The following is a 25,376-nucleotide window of genomic DNA, read 5'->3' on the forward strand; positions in this document are numbered from 1 at the left end:
GAAAGCCACTTAACCTCAAAATCTACAAGGGTGAGTTCACCTGCTTCACCACTTGACCTCCTGCTGGGTTCTCGCCTTCAGTGAACTGATACCCAAGCTGCCCACCTTTTGTTTGCCTAAACCTCTATGTTTACACCCACCCAGATGTTGCAAAAGTAATCTTGTTCAAAAGAGAACAAAATTTTTGTTATTACAATTTCAACAGGATTTTTCTTTAACAAAATAATGTTTGAGAGTGCTGGGGTTTGTTTGTAAATAAAAGTAAAAAACAACAATGCTTTTTGATATGGTTTGGATCTGTGTCCCCACCCAAATCTCATGTCGAATTATAATCCTCAATGTTGGAGGTGAGGCCTGCTCAGGGGGGCCTGGATCATGGGGATAGATTATTCCTAAATGGTTTAGCACCATCCCCTTGGTGCTGTCTCATGATAGAGTTTTCACAAGATCTGGTTGTTTAAAAGTATGTGGCACTCTTCCTCCTGCTCTGGCCATGTGAAGATGCCTGCTCCAACTCTGCCTTCTGCCACGAGTAAAAGCTCCCTGAGGCCTCCCCAGAAGCAGATGCTACCGTACTTCCTGTACAGCCTGCAGAACCCTGAGCTGATTAAATATATTTTCTTTGTAAATTACCCAGTCTCCAGTATTTATTGATAGCAGTGCAAGAACAGACTCACACATTTTTCCAAAAGCAAATCAGTATATGGAGAAAGCTTTGTGTCCCCTTTAGTAATTCCTTGGAATCCCAGTTATAACTGGACTCAAGGAAATAATTTTAAAGCAGCAATACAACAACTTTCGCATTGATTAGAATAGCACTGCCCTGGTTGTCAGTGTGTGAAGCTTATACGAAACATTCTCCATAGCCACGTGGTCCTCTTACACTATCACAGCTGATGGTGTCCTCTTTTAGAATTCACGACTTGTCTTCCCTATAAAACAGCAATACCACCACCTCTCTAGCCCTAGAAGTATATCTCAACTGGTAGAGGAGGAGAGACAAAAATTCATCTTTCCTAACCACTCACAGTCAAAACACATATGAAAAATAAAAATAAAATTCTAAGCCCCTCGCCTCACTGAATAGATGCCCTCTTGGCCAAGGGAACTCCATAGACCTCTTGGAAGTTGAATTCACAGCCATAAAAAGATGAGACATTAGGGCTAGGCGCGGTGGCTCATGTCTGTAATCCCAGTACTTCGGGGGGCTGAGGTGGGCGGATCACGAGGTCAAGAAATTGAGACCATCCTGGCCAACATGGTGAAACCCCAGCTCTACTAAAAATACAAAAACTAGCTGAGCGTGGTGGCACAGGCCTGTAATCCCAGCTACTTGGGAGGCTGAGGTAGGAGAATCACCTGAACCTGGGAGGCAGAGTTTGCAAAGAGCTGAGTCGCGTCATTGCACTCCAGCCTGGGTGACAAAGAGTGAAACTCCGTCTCAAAAAAAAAAAAGATGGGAAATTAGGACATGCTTCATGATACCCCCTCCCTCGCTAACAGTCATTAGGTTTTCTTCCCTAAGGGCTAAACAGAAACCAGCATTTTCAAAAGACTACTAGCTTATCTTCCCAGGTACAGAACAAAGACAAGATGAAATCAATCCTTCCTTCGCCTCTCCTTTCTCTCATCTCCTCTTCTTCAAATGATCACTTTCTCTCACATAAAATGTAGATCTAACTAAAGTCTCACAAGTACGTAATCAATTATCCCATTGCCATACCCTACCTTCTTTTTTAAGGAAAATGTATAAATACTAAACCTCCTATGAACCTCTTTGGAAAAAAACAGTCACGGATTCTTCCGTAAGTCACATTTTTCCAGGGTGAGCTCCCGATCCTGCTCAATAAACATCAATGATTTGAGACTTACAACTCAATCACTCTTTTCGGTTGTCACATACAACTCCAAACACATCTTAATATTCCTTTTTACTGTAGCACATGGGCAATAATAACTTCAATAGCTCAGTCAAAGAGGTTTAATTTATCACTAAGAAATCAGAAATTTTTGGTGTCTACTCTTGCATGCACATAATAGCTGAACAACATATATACATAGCCTGAAAAGAGGACTTAATGCCTGGAAAAATAAAGAAGCACATTTATATTAATTAGAAAAAAAAACACTCTTAGAAGAATTTGCCTGCTAAAGCATTCCACTTACAAGTACCTGGAAGTGACTTTTATCAGAATAGCATCGTGTGCTAAAAAGTGTGGATTATATCACTTACTTAGAGTATTAAATTTAATAACCCCCATTGACAAAAACATAACACCCAGTAAAGTAGGTAAATTGGTAACAGGCAGTTGGGTAACTTCAAAGTCAGATGTTGGTTTAAACATGCATAAGGCCATTTTAACGGTTCAATTTTACAGCCCATCATTCTTGCATCATGCCAAGAGAGTGGGAAGGAATTTTTTATAAACATAATTCCAGCATAACTCTCATAGCTGAATAATGTCAATTTCCTTGATAGGACCAACAAATAGATGGTTTTTGCAGCTATCTCAAGATATTTTAAATTACAACAGGAGTAACTTCATTGCATTTCAAACTTTGAAGTTTAAATATTGTAATGTCAAGTTAGTAATAAATCAAAATGTATACCTAAGGTTTACCTTTTAGAAAATGTTGCCCCCAAAAAATATTTTTAAATCATGTAACAAATTTCAATGATCCACAGGTCACCAAAAACCTGCAATGTGAGGATCATTCACAATATTTGAATCAAAGCTGATCTTTCCTTGACATCTTAAGCCACTGTGTATAAAGTCAGCCTCCTGAGGAGCTAGAATTACAGGTGTCTAGGAAAGGTTTTAGAGATGATCAGCAGTTGGCTCTCTCCAGCCCCTATCTATCTGTTATCTGAAATTTTACCACCACAACACCTTTTTTTTAAATCCTTTTTTTTTTTTTTTTTGAGATGGAGTCTCACTGTCACCGGGGCTGGAGTGCAGTGGTGCAATCTCAGCTCACTGCAACCTCTGCCTCCCAAATTCAAATGATTCTCCTGCCTCAGCCTCCCAAGTAGCTGGTATTACAGACAGATACCACCATGCCCAGCTAATTTTTGTTTTTGTTTTTGTTTTTGTTTTTTGAGACGGAGTCTCCCTCTGTCGCCCAGGTTGGAGTGCAGTGGCGCGATCTCGGCTCACTGCAACCTCCACCTCCCCAGTTCACACCATTCTCCTGCCTCAGTCTCCCGAGTAGCTGGGACTGCAGGTGACTGCCACCACGCCCAGCTGATTTTTTGTATTTTTAGTAGAGACAGGGTTTCACCATGTTAGCCAGGATGGTCTCGATCTCCTGACCTCGTGATCTGCCCGCCTCGGCCTCCCAAAGTGCTGGGATTACAGGCATCAGCTACCATGACCGGCCTTTTTTTGATCCTTCTTAAGGCAGGTACCACCAGCACTTTCAGTATCTCCACCCTAGTACAGGGTCTAGAGAAAGTAATTGAGTCAGTTGAAACTGCCAGAGGAAGAAGTGAAAAAGGCCATGACAAGAGACGGGAGACTGATGAGAAGAAAATGGTGGCAAAATAATCATCGCTGCTGCACTTGGCAGGTCAGCCCTGGTTTGCAGCTACATCTCTTTTCTATCAATTCTTCAGTGTTAATGAAGTGCCAGCTTATATTTAGTTCTGGACAACATATACGTTAAATCTACTTTTAAAAATTCTGTGAAGCCAAATATAATCAACATCTCAATTATCCAGTTTCAGATAGTCTGCACCTCGACTTCAGACCACTAGCTCACAACAGAAATAAAATGTGCAGAACGTTACTACATGGCCACCCAAAACTGATGGAAAAAGTGGCAAAATGACTTATATCTGTATATCACCTTACCATTTGCCAAGTAGTTTCACATCTCCTGCTTGAATACTGAACTCATCAAAAATGGAAAACTCATGGTGGCTCATACCTGCAATCCCAGCACTTTGGGAGACCAAGGCGGGTGGGTCACCTGAGGTCAGGAGTTCGAGACCAGCCTGGCCAACACGGCAAAACCCTGTCTCTACTAAAAACACAAAAATTAGCAGGGCATGGTGACAGGCACCTGTAATCCCAGCTACTCAGGAGGCTGAGGCACAATAATTGCTTGAACTCGGGAAAGGTGGAGGTTACAGTGAGCTGAGATTGTGTCACTGCACTCCAGCCTGGGCAACAGAGCAAGACTCTGTCCAAAAAAAAAGAAAAAAGAAAGAAGAAAAACTGATGCTTCAGAGCAAATTTGGAGACTGAATAAAATTTAATTATTTCCAAACCTCCAAAACCAGTTAATAAGGGAAGAAGAAAGAAAAACTAAGAAAAATAAACATATGATAGGTTTCTTCAAAAAGCTTTGCAGTTCTCATAATACCTTGACTTTGTTTGGCTTAAGATGAAAACTGTAAAAAGGGGTGATTTCCTATTTAAATACAATATTGAAAGTGCACACAAGATAAACTCCCTCTGGTCATTTCTGAGATTATTATCAAAGCACAGAGTCCTTTACAGTCAAAGAAAAATCTGTTGACATGTACATGGTTTAAAAAAAAAAAAAAACCACTGTGACACCATTCTATGATTAAATAAAAAAGAATGAGGAAAGGCTGGTAATTCAAACTTCCTTCCTGGTAAGAAATGTCTACAATTCTTTCCTTCTAGCTTTCTGCACCTTCTCATCTCTTATTCACTCCTCAAGTCATTGTAATCAGGTTATACATCATTTTTCTACAACTACTGAACTGGCCAAGATTAAGATTAACAATGACCACATGAATGCCAACCCAAACACCATGTTCAGTGGTCACGTTGCCTGGCTCTGTGGAGGGCAACCCTACCGACTACTCCCACCAGGGGTGTCACTGGTGCTAATCAAATATCTCCAGACTTCCACTCTCGAGGCACATGACAGGAGTACATATCCTCACCCCCTTTGAAGTGATGGTAGACCATATGACATAATTTGGCCAATGAAATGTGAATGGAAATAACATAGGCTAAAGTTTTAAGAGCTAATACAATCTTCTCCATAACTTTTTCCCTCTGCCATGGCAACCAGCAATGTTTCCAACAGTCCTTGCGTTGACTCTATGATATACATATTAATATACTGGTTTTCATCCACAGTTTCTGGCTCATAACTCCCATAGTCCTTATCACCTCATGTTGGGGCACTTTTAGGCCTCAGAAAATAAATCTCTCTCTCACAGACCTTCTCCTGCCTTCCTTTCACCTGCACCTTTTTCTCCCCAAGAAAGGCCTTAGAAACTAAAAACATACTCAGATATCCCCCTGCCCTTCTGTCCTGAAACTGACCATGAACAAATTCTAGGACCTTCCTTGTCTGATTGCAGGTCCTAAGGCCCCTATTTCAGGAGTGCTGCCCCAGACCCTGGAGGAAGGAATGCTGCACAGGGAGGCTGAGAAGAATCTGGACAGGCCTTGGTAGGTTTCCCCACTCCATGCTTCAATCATGCCTATCCAATGACGTCTCCATAAAAGGCTGAAGAGGACTGGATTCAGAGAGCTTCAGATAGCTGAACATGTGGAGGTGCCTAGAGGGTGGTGCATCCCGGGAGGACATGGGAGATCTGTGCCCCTTCCCCTATACCTCTCCCTAAGCACCTCTTCATCTGTATCCTTTGCAATATCCTTTATAATAAACTGGTAAACCTGTGTTTCCATGAGTTCTGTGAGCCGCTCTAGCAAATTAATCAAACCCATACAGCAGATCATAGAAACCCCAACTTGAGGCTGGTTGGTCAGAAGTTCCAGAGGCTCAGACTTGCAACCAGTATCTGAAATGGTGGGCCGTCTCGTGGGACTGAGCCCTGAACCTGTGGGATCCGATGCTGTCTCCAGGTAGACAGTGTCAGAATTCAATTAAAGGACACTCAGTCGGTACGCACTGCAGAACTGACTGCTTGCGTGCTGGTGGGCAGAAATCCCCACACATCCGGTGTCAGATTTGCTTTGTGAGAGTATAGTGGGAGAAGCACAGTTGGAGGTTTTCCACATTCAAGCTGTTTTGTCAACTTGGGTCCGACAGTAAAAATGACATAAAGAAGAATCCCCAAATGACCTGTGATGAACATGTCCCACGTGTGATGATATGGCACAGAGCCCAAAACAGCCTGTAATGAATATCTGCATGAGGAAGAAATAAATCTTTGTTATTTCAAGCCCCTCAGATTATGACTTGTTGTTACGACATCATAACCTAGCCCATACTTGAATTCTATCCTCCTTCCATTAGTCTGTGGACCACACCCTGCTGATTCCTTGCATATCTTCCCCCGTTCCTGCTCCAAAATCCATTCTGCAGCCACCTCCTAGATGCTGTGCGAGGCAGCCTCTAAGATGGCACCCAGTGATCCCACCATCTAGTAGTCCAGATTCTTGCAGAATCCTGTCCCCTTGAGTACGAGATAGATCTAATGAATAGAATATGGCAAATGTGATGGGACATCACTTCTGAGATTGCATTACAAAAAGACTGTAGCTTCTACTTTGTCCACATTCTCATTCACTGTGAGGAAGGCAAGCTAGCTGTCCTATGGAGAGGTCCAGGTAGTGAGGTACGAATGAGGCCTTCTGCCAAAAGCCGTGAGGAACAAGACCTACCCAAAACCACGTGAGTGAGCTTGGAAGTGGCCTTAATGACTCACTCTTTGTTCCCATTGCTTATCTAGTCAGATGTTAAATTTATTCATAAAAGACAGGAGGGACTGCACATAGTGGCCCTCAACCCTGGTCATAAAGAACTCTGGAAAAATCTTTACTCTGCAAGCTCCACCCAGACTTTCTGAACCCACTATGGGGTTGTGGCCAGATCATGTGTGGTTAAAGAATAAAAAGTTCACAGGTGTTTCTGATACATCTAGCAAGAGTGAGAACCACTGCTTTAGAGAATCACTCAGCCCAGAAATTGGATGATGAGGAAATGCCCAGAGAAATGAACTGACTGGGCCAAGATCTTATAGCTGGTGGCCAACGTGGAGTTTTGACCCTATTCCCCTAACTACTAGACAGCTGTTACTCTCCAACACCACAGTGCCTTCTCTACTGGGGTCTTCTCTGAGCTCAACACTCTGGGAAAACATACAAGAAAGGCATGGCCCTGCCTTCAAGGAGCCGTCTGCACAGGATCTACAAATTAGAAGGAAAGGAGCCCGTTAGAACATGCCTCTCCCATAAGCTGCAAGCAGCAGCCAAGGAATGGAACAGGGGCTCCAGTTCTTGTAAATTAGGTGTGGCCCTTGGGCTTCTGGGAAGTTTCCAATGTGGGCTGGCAAGTCTAGGCATTCTCTTGGCACAAAATCACTGAACAGTAAAGAGGTATCCACTTAGGTGAGTGACTGGGCAGACATTACTTAAGGAACTTAAAGGACTTCTTTAAGCAAATCCTAGCCACACTTGAAGAGAGGGCCTGTGGCCACCAGCCACGGCTAGCCACCCACCGCCTGACAGCAGCTCAGAGGTTTCACCATCCCAGACAGGCATGCCGCCCCAGTTATTTTACCCTTCACTTAGGGCCACCGTCACCTTGCCATGGCCCTAAGCAAACTATCCTTGGCAAAGCAACAACAGCTCCAGATGGAGAAATGACATACTATTCCAACAAACTTTTCAAAGGAAAAAAAATAGATATTTCTGAGTTTGTTTTTTGTGGGCAGCTGGAAAAGAAAATAAATCCACCAAATACCAACACCTCTCCAAAAAGTGTGTTGCCAGGACCATGATGACTGGTGTTAAGAATGCGAGTTTCCGGCAGAGAGAATGTGACACATCGCTGAGTCAAAGGCAGGCCCAGCCCTGGCTGAAAACCTTTGTCAGAACTGGGTTATGCTTTCACTGTAAGAAGTTTAAAAGGAGGGCAATGGTGAAGTCACATCCATGAGTCACTTTCCCACATGCTATGCTCACTTTTCAACAGGATCAACAGACCAAATACCCACAGGGTCTCTCTCAGACTGTGAGCTGTTGAGAGCTCTTCGGGGAATACTGTCTTCCATTCTAAGTCATGAGCACTGTACCCACCCACTCCCTATAAATAACCCAGAGAAATTAAGATTGCACAAATGGTAAAGACAGTAAACATTTGTGGATGAAAATGGGGGCAAGGGAGAACCGAGAGGCAAAAATCGAGACTGCATGATGTTCATTCTTGTTCTCTTCAACTTTGTTTTGTGAGCAGATAACTGGTCTGGATGCAGATTTTTGTGCTAGGAACCTGAGTCTATGAGACTTGAGAATAATCTCGACTGACAACTTCCAGGCTGTGCTGCACACACACCAAGGGTTTCAAGGTCAGCAGGTAACAGTGACCTGCCCCCTGTTCATCCTAGAGATGCCTTAGCAAACAGTAAAAACTTGCGCAGGCAGCTCAGACTTGCTTGTTGACTTCCTAGGAGACAACACTATCCTCCAGACCAAAATGGATCATCAGTGGGAACGAAAAGAATGGGTGCTTCACCTGCAGAAGTTTAGGAACTGAGTGATTAGATATTCCCATGCACAGGAGGAAGAGATGTGGACTACAGGGAGAGGGTGTGGGTATGAATGGAGCAGGGCAGGGAGGGAGGAATCAGTGCACAGAGCCAGGGGTATCTTCCTCCTCAGTCCAAGCTCTCTGAAGTCTGGCTTTGAGTGGGGCCATCGTCTCAGGCTACCAGGGATACCTAACAAGTACAAGGAGAGGAACCAACGGTCGTGTATTTTGCTCAGGCCTCTCCCAGACAACTTAACACAATTTCAGAACAAGAGTAAACTTTAAGTAAGCATAACTTCTGGGGCAAAATAACCTGAGCCCCAAACACAATTTCCTTTCCTACTGTTGGTGTTTGAAATTGACATTTATTGAGGCACAAAAAACATTCATTCTCTGATCTAAATGGTTAGAATAGTTAAACAGTGATATGAATCAGGGGTTAGCAAACTTTTTCAATAAAGACCCATATAGTATATACTTTAGTTGTGGGCCAAAAGGCAATATTGAGGGTATCATAGAGGGTGCTTATTGAGAGAAAACAATTTCACACACATTTTTCATTGACAAAATTCAAAACATAATATTAATAACAAAGTATAATTATTTGTATATAAGCCTCCTAATGTGAAGAATGATATTCTTTTGGTAGAGGGATGACAATGTGCTTAATTGGGACTCAAAGTTAGTATTCCTTATGATCAAAATCAACTGCAAATGTTATCAAAATAATAAGAGGACCAGTGGTTGCCAAGGATGAGGGGAGAAGGAAGAATGAATAGGTGGAGCATAGAGGATTTTTAGAGCAGTGAAAATACTCTGTAGGATGCTATAATGGTGGATACATGCCATTATTCATTTGTCCAGACTCACGGAATGTACAACATCAAGAGTCAGCAATATAAACTATGGACTCTGGATGATGATGATGTGTCAATGTAGGTTCATCATTTATAACAAATTACCACTCTGACTCTGATGTGGGAGTGGTAATAGATAACAGAAGAAGCTGTGCACATTTGGGGGCAGGGAGTACATGGGCTATATATCTATTTCCCTTCATTTTGGCTGTGAACCTAAAAATTATCTAAAAAATAATGTTTTTTGTTAAAAAAAAAAAAAAAAAACTAAACATGCAACTACTACATGACTTAGTAACTGCACTCCTGGGCATTTATTCAAGAGAAATCAAAACATATGTTTACACCCTCCCCCCAATTCACAAAATAAGAATCACAAATGTTACTCTCCTAATGCTAATCTGTAATGAGATTTTACATATTTCATCTTTGAAAATGTCTTTTCACACACCTATTTGTGTATGGAAAAAATACTGCTATCCAGGAGCATATGATTTTATTTAAGCATATTCATTACTTGGATGGCATTTAAAAATTTTTATTATATTCTTCTCTTGATATTCTCCTTTTAGTATGTTGCTACCATTTCGGATTCTTCACTTGCAATTAAAGTTAAGTGGAAGCTCTTCAACTACACAGTTAAACAGATTTTGAATTACAGAAATTTCCTTTCTACTTGCATTGTGGTCCAAAAGCACTGCTGGTACAGCTGTCCCCTGGTATCCATGGGGGATTAGTTCCAGGACCTCCCTCAGATCCCTAATATAAAATGTCATACTATTTGCGTATAATCTATGCATATCCTCTTGTATATTTTAAATAATCTCTAGATTACTCATTACCTAATATAATGTAAATGCTATGTAAATAGTTGTTATACTGTATTGTTTAGAGAATAATGACCAAAAATTGTCTGTGAATGTTCAGCACAGATGCCATTTGTTTCTCCTGGATATGTTTGATTCAAAGTTGGTTGAAATCACAGATGCAGAACTCGTGGATATGGAAGGTCAACAGTACTTAGTTGAGCTAAGAAAATGTATCTGCTACAACTGGTATGGAAACGGAGACATCATTTCTTATTTTAACTTTTGACAACGTAGGAAGTGTATAAAGCATCTTAATATTACTAGTGATTAAAATAATGTTAGGTGGCATCTAAGCAACTCTACTTCAATATTAACTTTCACATATAAGCACTGCTTTGCCTTATAGTTTTATGCTGAATTCATCAACTCTGCAGCTAAAGCTAATTTCCAAAGCCATTCAGTCTTCAATAATAGTAGCTGAAGTCAGTTTATCCTGTTCAGAAAAAAATAAATCTTAGCCCTCAGACAAGGTCTCATTCCATAGCCCAGGGTGGAGGGCAGTGATATGATCATAGCTCACTGCAGCCTCAACCTCCTGGGCTCAAGGAATCCTCCTGCCTCAGCCTCTGGAGTAGCTGGGACTACAGGCACATGCCACTATGCCTGGCTATTTTTTACTGTTATTATTATTTCTGGAAATGGGGTCTCTCTAGTTTGCCCAGGCTGGTCTCGAACTCCTGGACTCAAGCAATCCTCTCATCTCAGCCTCCCAAAGTGCTTACGGCTAAGAAGAGTCTGAAACAATTTTGTTTTCTCTGAACACATTTCTTCAGCTGCTGCAATCAAACATGATTTAATTAACTCACCATCAATAAATGGCTTTCCTGACTTGGATAACAAAGGAGTCACTTGGAAATTTCCTTTGTTTGCAGCTGAATTTTCTTTTTTGTGTAAAGAAATTCTGCTATAATGAGATATTTGATTTTACATTTTCTAGTTTTTCACCACTGCATTTATGTGAGTTTAAAATATTGTGATAAGTGATTAGTCTGATAATGTCAGCATACTGTATATTCTTTTAACAAAGTTATAGTCTCATTACGTAATAAACACAATGCTTTGCCATCTAATTTATAAACAAAATAATCCATACTCCACTGTGCCTTTAAAGTATGACATTCAAAGTCTACTTTTCTGTTCCTCTGACATCAAGGATTTACACTTTTAAAAAATAAATAAAATGTCACTGAAAGGTAAAACAGATGTCACTAAAAACACTGACAATTTCTAACTGTGGTAACTGTGATTTCTGGTGTGCCAAGCAGCAGTAAAAAGTGATCACAGAGCTATATGCAGTCTCTGCCACAACTCAACTCTGCCATTATAGGAAGAAAGCAGCTATAGACAACATATAAACAAGTGAGCATGGTTGTGATCCAATACAAGTTTACAATACTAGGGCCAAACACCATATAGAAAAAATTAATAGGTAAGACTACATAAAATTTAAAATATTCTGCATAGCAAATACATATAAACAAAAATAAAAGAGAAATATGGAAAATATTGATTATAGGTTAGTAGACAGACAGATATCAGAAAGTTCATAGTATTATATAAAGAGTTCAACAAGAAAAAGATACATGACCTAATAGAAAACTGGCCTAAAAATTGGAGGAAAAAAATGCAAACAGCCATAAACTACTAATATTTAACCTCACTGTTATTTAAAACAGATTATTTTCATCTGTCAGACTGATAAAAAGAAGGACACAGAATGAAACCGAAAATATAAATAATCCTATATTTAGTGAAGCAAATTTTTTCAAAAACTTTTTCATAAATAAAAGACCAGGACCAAATGGCTCACTAGTTAATTCTAACAAACGTTTAAGAAAGATAGAAAACCCATCTTATAAAAACCTTCAAAGTATACAGGAAGAAGAAACACTTCCCAACTTGTTTTTGGAGGCCATCATAATGATGATACCAAACCCTCACAGACCAATATTCCTCATCAACATATATCAAAAAATCCTTTAAAAGCATCCACAAATCAAATTCATAATATATAAAAAGGCTAATACATCCTGACAAAGTAGGATTTTTTTTTTTTTTTTCTGTAGCGAAACAGGGTGACAAGGTCTTACTCTGTCACCCAGGCTGGAGAGCAGTGACATGATCATCACTGTAACCTCAAACTCCTGAGCTCAAGTAATCCTCCCACATCTGCCTCCCGAGTAGCTTGGGCTACAGGCATGCACCACCACACTCAGCTAATGTTTTTATTTTTTGTAGAGATGGAGTCTCATTGTGTTACCCAGGATGGTCTCAAACTAATGGCCTCAAGTGATCTTCCTGCCTCAGCCTTCCAAAGCTGGGATTACAGGTATAACCACCATGCCTCACCTCAAGTGGAATTTATCCTAGTAATGCAAGGTTGGTTTAACATTTAAAACTTAACTGATTTAATAAACCATACTGACAGAATAAAGGAATAAAAAATAATCGTATTTTTATTGATGATCACACTACATACAGAAAATGCATTTGGCAAATACAACAAGCCTTCATGATAAAAGAAAACACTCAGCAAATTAGTAATATAAGATAATTTCCTCATTTTAGACCCCATTTCTACAATGATTATTTTGTTAATGTGTTATACTGATTGGTAAAATAACATACTTTCACCCTAGAACAAACGGCAAAGATGACAAAGATGACCACTGTCACCACTCCTGTTCTACATTACACTAGCAGTCCTGGCTAGTACAACAGAGCAAAAGGGGAGAAGTATTAAATATTGGAATGACATAATACTAACTGTATTTGACATGACATGACTAAGAAGAAAATCCCAACAACACAAGTTGGGAAAAAATTATCCATGTGCCTTCTATGTTTCTGCATATCTTTATCAGCTTTTCTTCTGGCCTGTCTTTTCAAGAATGTTTATATAGCACACAGTCTTGGAAAACAGATAGTATCTCCTTCTGTGGCAAAGGAAAGATCTGTTTGCTATTCAGGGAAATGAAAATAACATCTCCCTCTGGCACAAAGATTAGGCAAAGTTGGCTAGCAGCCCCTTTTAAAGAATGCTATTTCCTAAGCTCAGGGTTCCTCAACTGTGACACAAACCTACTACATGAGTAACATCTACCTGAGCTACTGTGCATTACCCCATGAAGCTTAGGGAGTGTGGAGACCCAATCCAAACATGAAGCTCATGCTGCCTGCTATGCCATGAGTAATAAAGTTCTTTATCTCTTATCCAGGATTCTCCTGTCTTCTGTCAGCGTCCATGAAACTGTGGGAGGCTAACTTGTTAGCCTGCAAGCGAGATAAAATCTCAAACCTTTCACAGTTCTTGACAATATAAGTTTGAGGTTACCAGAGTAATGTGTGAATTTTGAAATTTTGCAGGCTGAAAGGTCACTAAATGGAATTAAATGTATTTCTATATATTAGCAGAAAACTCGATTTAAAGTTATATTACATTTATGTAAGTGTAAACAATATACAATACTTAGCGGCTGGGTGCAGTTGCTCATGCCTGTAACCCTAGCACTTTGGGAGGCCGAGGCGGGTAAATCGTGAGGTCAGGAGTTTGAGACCAGCCTGGCCCAACATGGTGACACCCTGTCTCTACTAAAAAAACAAAAATTAGCCAGACATGGTGGTGGGTGCCTGTAGTCTCAGCTACTCAGGAGGCTGAGGCAGAAAAGTCACTTGAACCTGGGAGGCGGAGGTTGCAGTGAGTCAAGATCATGAAAAAAAGAATACACAATACTTAGAAATATATTTAACAAAACATGTTCAGAAATATCTATACTGAAAACTATAAAACATACATAAATGTAGAGATATACCATGTTCATAGATTGAAAAAACAAATATTGTTAAGGCATCAACTGTTCCAAAATTGAGCTACGGCAGCAGTTTTCAAACCCTTCATTCTCAGGACTCCTTGAAACTCTTAAAGACAACTGAGGATCCCAAAAAACTTTTAATATTTACATGGTTTATAGCTATCAAAATTCACCAGAGAAGGAATTTAAAATTTAAAAATGTTAAAATATTAATTCATTTAAAATTAACAAGCCCATTAAATGTTAAAATACTTTTTATTTTTCCTAAAATAAAATTTATTAAGATTTGCATTGTTTTACACTTTTGTAAATATCGTTAATGTTTAACATAAAAAGAAAACAGCCTGATTTGCCTATCTGCTTCTGCATTCAATCTGTTGCAATATCACACATTATGTATCCTCTGGAAAACTCCATTGTACTCCTGAGACAATGAGTGTGAAAGCAAATAATGCCTAAGTATTATTATGAAAATAGTTTTCACCAGGTGTTCCAGATTCAAGACAATGCAAATTGTAATCACATCAGACTTTAAAAAAAAAAAGAAGCTGATAAACTAATTCTATAATTCGTACAGCAATATGAAGGGCCTATAAATGTCAAAAACTGCTTTTGAAAATGCAGAACAAAATTGAGGGCTTACCCAATTTGATTTGAAGACTTACTTGTGAAGCTACAGTACTCAAGACAGTGTGGAACAGGAGTCCCCGCTTATCTGTGGTTGGCTTTCTGTTGTTTCAGTTACCCATGGTTTCAGTCTCATAACAGTAAATGGAAATAAACAATTCAGAAGTTTAAAATTCCGGAAATAAACAATTTGTAAGTTTTAAATTCCAGAAGTAAAGAATTCATGATTTAAATTCTGAGTAGTGTGAAATCTGTCCTGCTGTGTCCCACCTGGGACATGACTCATGTCTTCTTCCAGCATATCCACACTGCATATGCTACCCACACATTTGTCACTTAGTAGCTATCTTGGTTATCAGATAGGAAAATCATAGCATAGTGGGTTTTGTACTATACACAGTTTCAGACATCCACGGGGGGTTTTGGAACGTATCGTCTCACAGATAAGGAGGCAATTACTATACTAGCATAAGGATCAACAACAGATCAACAGAATAGCTGGAAACTCCCAAACAGACTCACATATATGATCAACTGATTTTTTGATAAAAGGTGCCAAAGCATTCCAATGGAGAAAAGAAACTCTTTTCAACAAATGATCCTGAACAACTAGATATCAGTATAAAGAAAAAACATGAAGCATCCTGGATTCTCACCTTACAAGTGAACTCAAAGTTAATCCTAGACCTAAACATAGAAGCTAAAACAACAAAGCTCTAGAAGAAATCATAGGAAAATATCTTTATAATTTGAAAGCAGGCAAAGATTTATTGAGTGACACACAGAAATCAATAATCATACAAAAACAGATAAATCAGACTGCACCAAAATTAAAAAGTGCTCACCAAAAGACACTGTTAAGAAAACTAACACAGTAACAGGAAAAAATGGTGTGTGTGTGTTTATGAGACAGAGCGATAAAAGATTGGTATCCAGGATATATATTAATAAAAAATTCCAACTCACTAAGAAAAAAAAAGCTGGCCGGGCACGGTGGCTCACGCCTGCAATCCCAGCACTTTGGGAGGCCGAGGCGGGCAGATTACAAGGTCGGGAGATTGGGACCATCCTGGCTGACACAGTGAAACCCCGTCTCTACTAAAAATACAAATAAATTGGCCGGGCGTCGTGGCGGGCGCCTGTCGTCCCAGCTTCTCGGGAGGCTGAGTCAGGAGAATGGCGTGAACCCGGGAGGCGGTGGAGCTTGCAGTGAGCAGAGATCGCGCCACTGCACTCCAGCCTGGGCGACAGAGCAAGACTTCGTCTCAAAAAAAAAAAAAAAAGCTGAATAATAAATGAGCAAAAGATTCAAGACTCAATAGACATTTCACAAAGGAGAATATACAGATGGTTAATGTGTACATTAAAAGCTATTCGATATCATTAGTCATCAGGGAAATGCAAATTAAAAACATAATGAGATACCACTACACACTCAGAAGAATGATTAACATGAAGAAGACTGACAATACTATACTGTAAGACCAGATGTGGAGCAACCAGAACTTTCATCCACTCTTAGTAGAAAAGCTAAAATGGTAAACCGGTTTGGAAAAAACATCTGAGAGTTTCTTATAAAACTAACCACATACCTACCTTATACATAGAAATTCTACTCCTTGGTACTTACCCAACAGAATTGAAAGCATATGTCCACAGAAAAACTTTCACAAGAATGATCATGGCAGTTTTATTTATAATAGCCCCAAACTAGAAACACCCCAGGTGTTCATCAACAGATGACTGGACAAACAAATTGCCACATATTTATACAATGGAGTACTACCTAACAATAAAAAGGAATGAACTGCTTATTCTACGACAGTATTAACAAATTCCAAAAATAGTAAAAGTATGTAAAAAGTCTTCTACAAAAGGGTACACATTGTATAATCTCACTTACATGAAGTTTCTAGAACAGTGAAAACTATGGTGAAAAAAATCAGAAGAGTGGTTGTCTCTGGGGTAGGACTGAGAAAACTGATGAGATAACTTAGATACTGGCCAAGGCCTCTACCTTGATAGAGTTTTGGATCACACAAGTATACATTTCTCAAAATTCAAAGGGTGCATGTAAGATTTGTACATTTCAGCACACTGTAAATTTCACCTTAAAAATAACACTATAAGCAAATACTGACCTCCAGTTAATGACATGCATGCTAAAGTGTTTATAGGTAAAAACTTACTCATGATGTGTGCATCTTAGTCTGAAAGGCATTAAGAAAACAGGGTGGATTAATGGATGGACCAGGATCATCAATCCATCTTGTAATATATATTTCTAAGATTTTTAAAACCCACCACATTTGGTTAGAAAAAGGAAGTCTTTCCTAAATATAGACTGAATTATCTTCCATAAACACTTCAGTTGCCTTATCCATAATCATCCCTCAAAGTTAAAGGAATGTGTCCCACCAACTCCAGTTTCTACAATTCAGTAGAAACATCCTTGTTATTGGTCTATGATCTGATATAATCAAATACATGGCTACAATTAGTTTTCAGTTTTGATTCATATAATTGTTTGCAAGAGCTATTTCAGAAAAAAAAATTTATGAAATACAATTTTTTATTTTTGAAAAGGCTGCCAAACAAGAAAATTTCAATCACTATAACACACAAGTTTTTTAAAAACGTAACCCTTGTACTATTTTTTTTGTTTGAAAACCAGTAGCCCTTCTGATCCCCTCATTTTTCTTTGAATAAGAAAATAATTCACGCTCTAGTCACGTTGCTATTAAAGACCACAGTTAGCCATGACAAATGCATTTCCTTCCACACACACACACAAATCTGAATTTAAAATTCAGTACAACTAACAGCATTTAAAAGTTCCCTCCCTACCTCCCTCGCTATCTCACCTACCCACATATATCATACACACACATTCCATACACACACACACCCCCCCCCCCAAGATGATTTAAGCAAAGCCCAAATTAAGATATAAACCTAAATGGCAAAATAATTGTACCATTATACTTTGGGATTACATTGTCCTCCATAATAATCAAAAGCCACATGTTACTAAAATCAAAAGAAACTTACCTTGAATGCAAATATCCCTACAGATACGTCAATTATCTGTGTGTATCCTAGGACTCCAGTGAGTATTTTAAAAATAGGGGGAAATTCAAAGGAAAATGGTCCATACCACTACTGTCATTTAGCCTCTCCACATTTATTTCCTCTCAACCCACTTCTGACACAATTTTGGAATCCTAAATTCTCACCCCAGGCTGCAACAGAGTGTAAACTAACTTAAATAATCCCTGGTTTTAGCACTTGAACAGTAGAAGGGTAAAATATGTGGGAGTGAAACGGAGTCTACAGTTTAAAAATAGGTCCATGTGCACAGTCCAAGGTCAGCCTCCAAGAGACAAGCTATGAAAAAAATCTCTGACATTGCCTGAACCAACAACGTGTAAAAGAACTTGGATTTCTTATTCCAAACTTCTCTTGGCTATTTTCTTCCTTTAAGGACTGAGTAAAAGGCCAGTCTTCCTGCCAGAGGTCTAGAAATAGCCTGTCTTCCTATTTGCCATAGATGTATCTAAAGTCTAGAAGGCATTTCTCTGTTGTTTTAGGGATGTGTCTGGTTTTTTTCTCAGACATTCATGCCATTTCTCTTTGTCAGCTGAAAAGCTTTTATGCTCAAACTTTCACTTCAGAGTTAGTTTGAAAAGTCTATTACAATTATTTGCTAAATGGAAAAAAGTCTCCCTCTTACAAAGTCATCTTATGATTCCCTTAAATGACATGTATTTGGTATTTGAACATGTATGTATCTGTAACTGAATCTACGCCCCCTGTATTTCCACCTCTTCAGGCCCAGACTTCTTAAACACAAGCCTCTCAAATCCAAAGGCTGAGAGTGTCTGGCTCCATTGTTTTAATCCTATAGCGGTTCTCTGTTTTTTATCCAAATTTTCCAGATCAGCCCTTCCACTGGGCACCACGGACATGGCAAGCCTAAACCAAAAAAGGAGTCTCTTTTAAGGTGTTTGAAATTAGATCCCTAGGCTTGCTAGAAGTTTCCATGTTCGTTCTTTTGATTTATGGGTCTCATTACTGGGGAAGGCTGAAATATCTCTTCTTTTTCTCCCTTAGTGGCTTCAAAGCACTGTATGCTTGATTACCCAAGTACATTAAAACTAATTTAAATCATCATCTTAAGCATTATTGTGTTCAACAAACCAGAAAAGACCTTGGAATCCACAATATATGGTCACATTTTATACTTAATAGGACACAAAGTAGCAAATCCATCAACATAATGGTATATAGCTTTTTATGGGCACAGGCAAAAAACACTTCTTAAATGTTGCATTGCCTACTGCTGCCTTTCAAAGGTGAAATTCACATCATCCTTTTCCTTCCGCTCCTGTAAGACAAACTTAATTAATGAAGATCTGTTGTAAGGATAACTTCAAGTGGCAGTAAGTGTGTATGGCTGTGAAAATAACAAGATAAATGCCCTCATTTGTATAAACCCGAGCTAAAATTATAAGACAGCATCACACATTTTCCAACATGCATGTCATATTCAGCACTTTTTTAGCTTAAATGGCAATGCTTTTCCTCATGCGACATTTATAGTAAGGTACCATTCTCAAAAGAAAAATAAATGCATTGAATTAGTACCAGTGAAACAGAATTTCTGGAATCAAACGAATAATCAAAAAATTTCAGAGAAATTGCTGATCTGTGCTGGAAACTGTATCAAAATATGAAATTCACTAAAGTATTTTTTAACATGCCATTGAGAGCAGCTATCAATTTAAAACACAAATGTAAGAAAATATGCAAAACTTTATCTTCTTGCAGATTTATCATTATAAATCGGTGACTCCATATCTGGAAAATATTTCAGAATATTCATTCTTGAAAAGAAGAGGGGAAAAAAGGGAAAACAGGGAGACCCAACTGTTTGATTTGGTGGAAGGCACTATGTTTAGACATCATTAGATAAGTTTTGGTCCTGGCTTCGATTAGGCAAATCACTTAAACATTGGACGCTTTAGTTTCTCATTTGTAAAACAAAGGAGGTGGGGTAGTATATTTCTAATTTTCTTTTAGCCTCTAAGAACCTATAGTCAATGGTCTTTTGCAAAATTAGTTGAAATAATAATGTAATTAATAATTGAATTTTAATACTAACATAATTCTATTATTCCATGTTTATTACTTTTATAAATATTAATGAATTTCTGTATACTTCATTATAGTTATTATTAGTCTACAAGAGTTTTAGAAACACCATGAAATGCTTCTCATTAACTGTTCAATGGCCTGGAACGAATTGAGAAGTCCCAGTTTATCTCAGGCCAAAGTAATTGGAAACCAAAGACAGAAACACTCCTAGATTTCTTACTTTTATGAATAAGGAGAGCACAGAGAATTTTTAAGACAGTGATAATACTCGTTATGATACTATAATGATAGATAGATGTCATTATACATATGTCCAAACCCACAGAATGTATAAAACCAAGGGTGAACCCTAGGACTTTGGGGAATCATGATGCGTCAATGTAGGTTCATCATTTGTAGCAAATGTACCACTCTGGTAGGGGACGTTGATAATGGGAGAAGCTACACCTATGGGAGGGGAAGAGAGGTTGGAGGGGCCAGCGTATATAGGAAGTCTGTACCTTCCTCTCCAATTTTGCTGTGAACCTAAAACTGCCCTTAAAAATGGAAATGTTTTAGGCCAGGCGCAGTGGCTTACGCCTGTAATCCCAGCACTTTGGGATGCCGAGGCAGGCAGATCACTTGAAGTCAGGAGTTCAAGACCCAGCCTGACCAACATAGTGAAACCTCGTCTCTATTAAAAATGCAAAAATTAGCTGGGTGTGGTGGTATGCACCCGTAATACTACTCGGGAGGCTAAGGCAGGAGAATCGCTTACACCCAGGAGGCAGAGGTTGCAGTGAGCTGAGATCACACCAGTGCACTCCAGCCTGGGCGACAGAGCGAGACTCCATCTCAAAAAAAAAAAAGTCTTTTTTAAAAACTATATTTTGATCTGGGAGTCAACCCGAAAGAGCTTACAATGACTAAAGGTGGAACAATTTGAGCAAGAAAATAATAATATAACCTGAAGAGTAAAACAAATGAGGCTAAGGTACTATAACTAAATGATTAAATAAACACATGGGTAAAAAGTGACAAATCCTCCATACAGAAAACTTACAAATAGTATATGAAGATACATTCCCTTCTAGAGGTAGAGCTTAATTCTCTTCCAAGTGTGTGCTTAGTGACTTGCTTCCAAAGAAAAGAATATGGAAAGGGAAAATGGTAATTTTACAATGGAAAAAGCTGGTAGACACCACCTTAACTACGTGGTCAAGATTAATATCACCAGTGATAAGTCATGTTGACACAATATAACCCCCCACACAATGTGATGAGAAGGGCACTCACTTTTGCAATATTCCATCCCAAAACCCATAATCCTAGTCTAATCATGAGAAAGCATCAATAAATCCAAATCAAAAGACAGTCTACAAAATACTTTCAAATAGTCAAGATCATGAAAAAACAAGAAAAGACTGAAAAACTGTCACAAATTATAAGAGACAGGACAACTGAATGTGAAGTGCTATCCTGGATTAGATCCTGGAACAGGAAAAGGATACACTGGTGAAATCAGAATAAAATGTGTAGTTTAGTTAATAGCACTATGCCAACATTAATTTCTTAGTTTTGACAAATGTACATGATAATGCAAGATGTTAACATCAGGAGAAACTAGACAAAAGGTATACGAGAACTCCCTGTATTATCTTTGCAACTTTTTATGAATCTAAGGTATTCAAAATAACACTACTATAATAATCAAAATGATTTAAATACTTAGTGTAAAATGTATTACATGGTGACTGTGAGACTGTATTAACTCATTTTAATAAAACAGGCCAATAATCCAAGGAATTCTGACATATCGGTGACACGCACATATTAAGTCTCGGAATTTTAGGTTGTCGAAGCATAGCTTAGCCTATCCTAATGAAGAGAGTTTGAGCTTTCTTGCTAGTATACTACCAAAGGTGGTTGCTCATGGATATCACCAATGAATGCATGTCTCTTACACATCTCTCCTGCCTGCCCAACCTCAAAAGATTGAAAGGGTAGATTCTGTACCACTTCTTCCTTCCATTCCCTCAAGCCTCAACTCTCACAGGTAACAGTAAAAAAGAGATAAGGATGTTTTTCATCTGACATGAGATTGGAGTTTCAGAGGTGAAAGGGACCTGAAAAAAACTAGAATTTGAACAAGATACTGGATTTTAAACAAAGCATGATTATAAAATGGTGAATAGGAAAAAATAAAACTGTTCTTATAAATGTCTCCTCAATAAACCAATTTCTGTTAGCATCACACTTTCTTCTTTACTTGGGCCTCTATCTTGGCTTTACACATTTTCTTTTAGACAATAAGTTTATTGCCAACAAAATATGTAGTTGCCAAATAGTAAATCAAGTCCCTAGACTCACATGTAACACTAGATTTTAATTATTTGGATTTTTTTTAAAAATCCATTTCTCTTAGCGTTCAATAATAGGGGTTTGGTTTGGTTTCTATTTTCCCATTCACTCACAGAGATGATGTTTAAATATGTTTAAGTCATCTAATTCAATCTTAGCTAGGTATGAACAACATTAAAATTGGTTTACCATTTTTAAAAGTAAATATTAGAGGACACCTCTTCAAAGAATCACTGCATCACTAAATATTTTTTCCAAATACCACACACCCAGGTATTTGGCAATCGGTAAACTTTGCTATGAGACAGCTCATGAGTTTTTCCCATAGCAATGGTCGAATGACGTAGCCCTCCACTGGACACCCAGAAAGCTGCCCTAGTCCTGGTTAAAGTCTCAAAGCCCTGGACAGGAAAGTCATCGAAATCCTTACCAGCTTGTCCACCCAAGGCACAACTATGAGACTAGGCTGTACCACTAAAGTCAGTGACTATAAAACTGGACTGAGACATGCAATGCTGAATCCCAGCTTTGCACACACATCTGTTTAAAATTCGAATGGCTTGTGCAAACCATGGATCGGTATTCAAATAAAATTTTTAAAGAGACTATATTCATTGAAAAAGGAAATGAAAGTATGTGCCTGTGTCTTTGGGTTCTACATTTCCTGGGGAGAGCTGATAGGCCTTCTAGGACTTAGATGGTGGTAAGCCTAGCAGATTGAGCAAGATGTGGAAGCAGACATAAAGTGGATTTGAATGAGTCACCAACATCTCAGGGCCCTCTCCACAACACACAAGGCCAGCTCTGCAAACCCACAGCAGCTTTGCACACTTCACACAACTTGGCAACACGAGCACAGGGAACCCAAGAGCAGCCTCAAGGGCAACTGAGTCATCAGAAACAAAATCCAGCTCTGAATGGCACTCTGGGGCCATGCAAATATTTAACAGGCACATCTAGAGAATTCTCAGTCTCAATTAGGAGAGGACCACCATCGTCAGAATGAAGGGGGCTGCCTAACTGCCTCTCAAGTCTCGGGCAATCCTCATTCAGTAATATTGCAGAGGACTACAGTATTTTTTGCATTTGTTTTTTTTTTTTTTTTTAATTTTGGAAACAGGGTCTTGCTCTGAAACCCAGGTTGGAGTTACAGTGGCATAATCATAGCTCACTGCAGTCTCAAACTCCTGGGCTCAAGTAATCCTCCCACCTCAGTCTCCCAACTAGCTAGAACAACAGGCACACACCACCACATCCAGCTAATTTTTGTATTTTTTTGTAGAGACTGGGTCTGCCTATGTTGACAAGGCTGGTCTCAAACTCTTGGCCTCAAATGATTCTCTTCCTTCAGCCTCCTAAAGCACTGTGATCACAGGCACAAGCCACCACAGCGGGCGGGGACTATAGTTTTGACAGCACTTCCTTCTGTCCCAACCCATGGAGCTTCACAATCATGCTGTGAAGAATTACCATGCTCATTTTCTGGCTGAGGAAACCTCAAGAGTTTCAGGCCGGGCACGGTGGCTCACGCCTGTAATCTCAGCACTTTGGGAGGCCGAGGTGGGTGGATCACAGGGTCAGGAGATCGAGACCAGTCTGGCGAAACCCCATCTCTACTAAAAATACAAAAATTAGCTGGGCATGGTGGTGCGCACCTGTAATCCCAGCTACTCAGGAGGCTGAGGCAGGAGAATCGCTTGAACCCGGGAGGCAGAGGTTGCAGTGACTGAGATCGCGCCACTGCACTCCAGCCTGGGCGACAAAGCAAGACTCGATCTCAAAAAAAACAAAAAAACAAAAACAAAAAGAGTTTCAATAATTTGCCAGGATTATAAAGCCAGAATGGAATAAAGAAGACACCTGAACCCAAATGTTCTATTTCAAGGCCCAGGACTCTTAGACACTGTCTATAGCAGAGTAACACTTCAAACTCAGTGAAGTTTTGAAGTGTTACTCTGCTTTAAACTTAAGGATCTCTCTCCTCCCATTTATTTTTAAAGCAGAGTTCTGTATTTTTTGAAGACTCCATAATAGTTAATTAATTTGAGCTTTTTTTGGTGTCTAATGTACAGTTGAGCTGTGTGTACTATTCCTTGGAACCTGAATTTTCTCCACATGGAGAAAGATTCAGATCCTACTTTTCACCTTTTGACATCTACTCAAAGAATAGAAGTTCCTCTACCTGTTAGGTCCTATAGATACATCTCAACCCATATTGTCACCTGAATGTGCTACAGATAGTGTCTAAGAGTCCTGGGCTTGGAAACAGAACATTCCTCAACCCCTCAGAAACCAGGAAGATTTTATTTAAAGGTTCTCAGCAGGTTGTCTGTAGACCAATGGCCACCTATTTGGATCATACACCATACTGGGGGTAGGGGGGAACCCTTACGCCTATAATCCCAGAATTTTGGGAGGCCAAGGCAGGAAGATCGCTTGAGGCCGGGAGTTCGAGACCAACCCAGGCAACAAAGCAAGATGTTGTCTCTACACAAAATTTGTAAAAATTAGCTGGGCACAGTGGCCCACACCTGTAGTTCCAGCTACTCAGGAGGCTGAGGTGGGAGGATTGCTTGAGCCCAGGAGTCCCAGGCTGCAGTGGGCTGTGATCACACCACTGCACTCCAGGCTGAGCAACAAAGCAAGACTCTGTCTCATTAAAAAAAAAAGAAAAGAAAAGAAAAGCCTAACCTCCAAAATATATATTTATTCACAAATTATATGCATGTTCTATATCAAGATTAGAGAATCTCAAAGTTCCTTCTAGCTTTGCTGTAACACTTCTGATTCAGTATATATTCTAAAACTACACTGTCTATATAATATGTATATCACAAAACATACTCAAAAATAGAAATTTGGAAGACTGAGATAAAGATGAAATTTAATTTTTTAAACTATTTTCCTTTATCAACCCTTTTTATCACTACAAATATTTCTTAGTGACTGTGGCATGACTGAATGGGCTTCATTTTTTAAATCTTGGTTTAACACTTACTGATACGGCAAGCCAGAGGTCTCATTTTAAGCCCAGTATATGTTAATATTTAGCTTCAGTGTCTGCCCTAGCTCAAAAGAGATATCTGAAAAAGACACATTGATGCAAATGGAAGAAATGTACTTACAAAGTCATAATACTCATGTTTCAATCTCATACACTAACTACTCAAAACTTTTTCACTAAAATTAGTAACTTTCCATTTTCCCGAATATCATTTCATTGGTCTTAC

At 39.1% G+C, this 25,376-nt stretch overlaps 1 protein-coding gene across 20 annotated transcripts in view; it reads right to left on the reverse strand.

Moving 5' to 3' along the window:
• Positions 1 to 25,376, reverse strand: part of LTBP1 (latent transforming growth factor beta binding protein 1) — a 445,556-nt gene that overhangs the window by 314,775 nt on the left and 105,405 nt on the right. For 5 of the 20 annotated variants that reach the window (XM_077959744.1, XM_028831792.2, XM_077959743.1 and 2 more), the window contains exon 1: positions 17,701 to 18,000. The exons of 13 other annotated variants lie outside the window; for them this stretch is intronic. The gene's annotated coding sequence lies outside the window, so the exon portion shown is untranslated. Of the gene's footprint in view, positions 1 to 17,700; positions 18,002 to 25,376 lie in introns of those variants that run through there. 2 more of the 20 variants (XM_077959739.1, XM_077959745.1) reach the window with 2 other exon arrangements.

This window comes from Macaca mulatta, chromosome 13, assembly GCF_049350105.2.
Source record: "Macaca mulatta isolate MMU2019108-1 chromosome 13, T2T-MMU8v2.0, whole genome shotgun sequence".
Lineage (NCBI taxonomy): Eukaryota > Metazoa > Chordata > Mammalia > Primates > Cercopithecidae > Macaca > Macaca mulatta.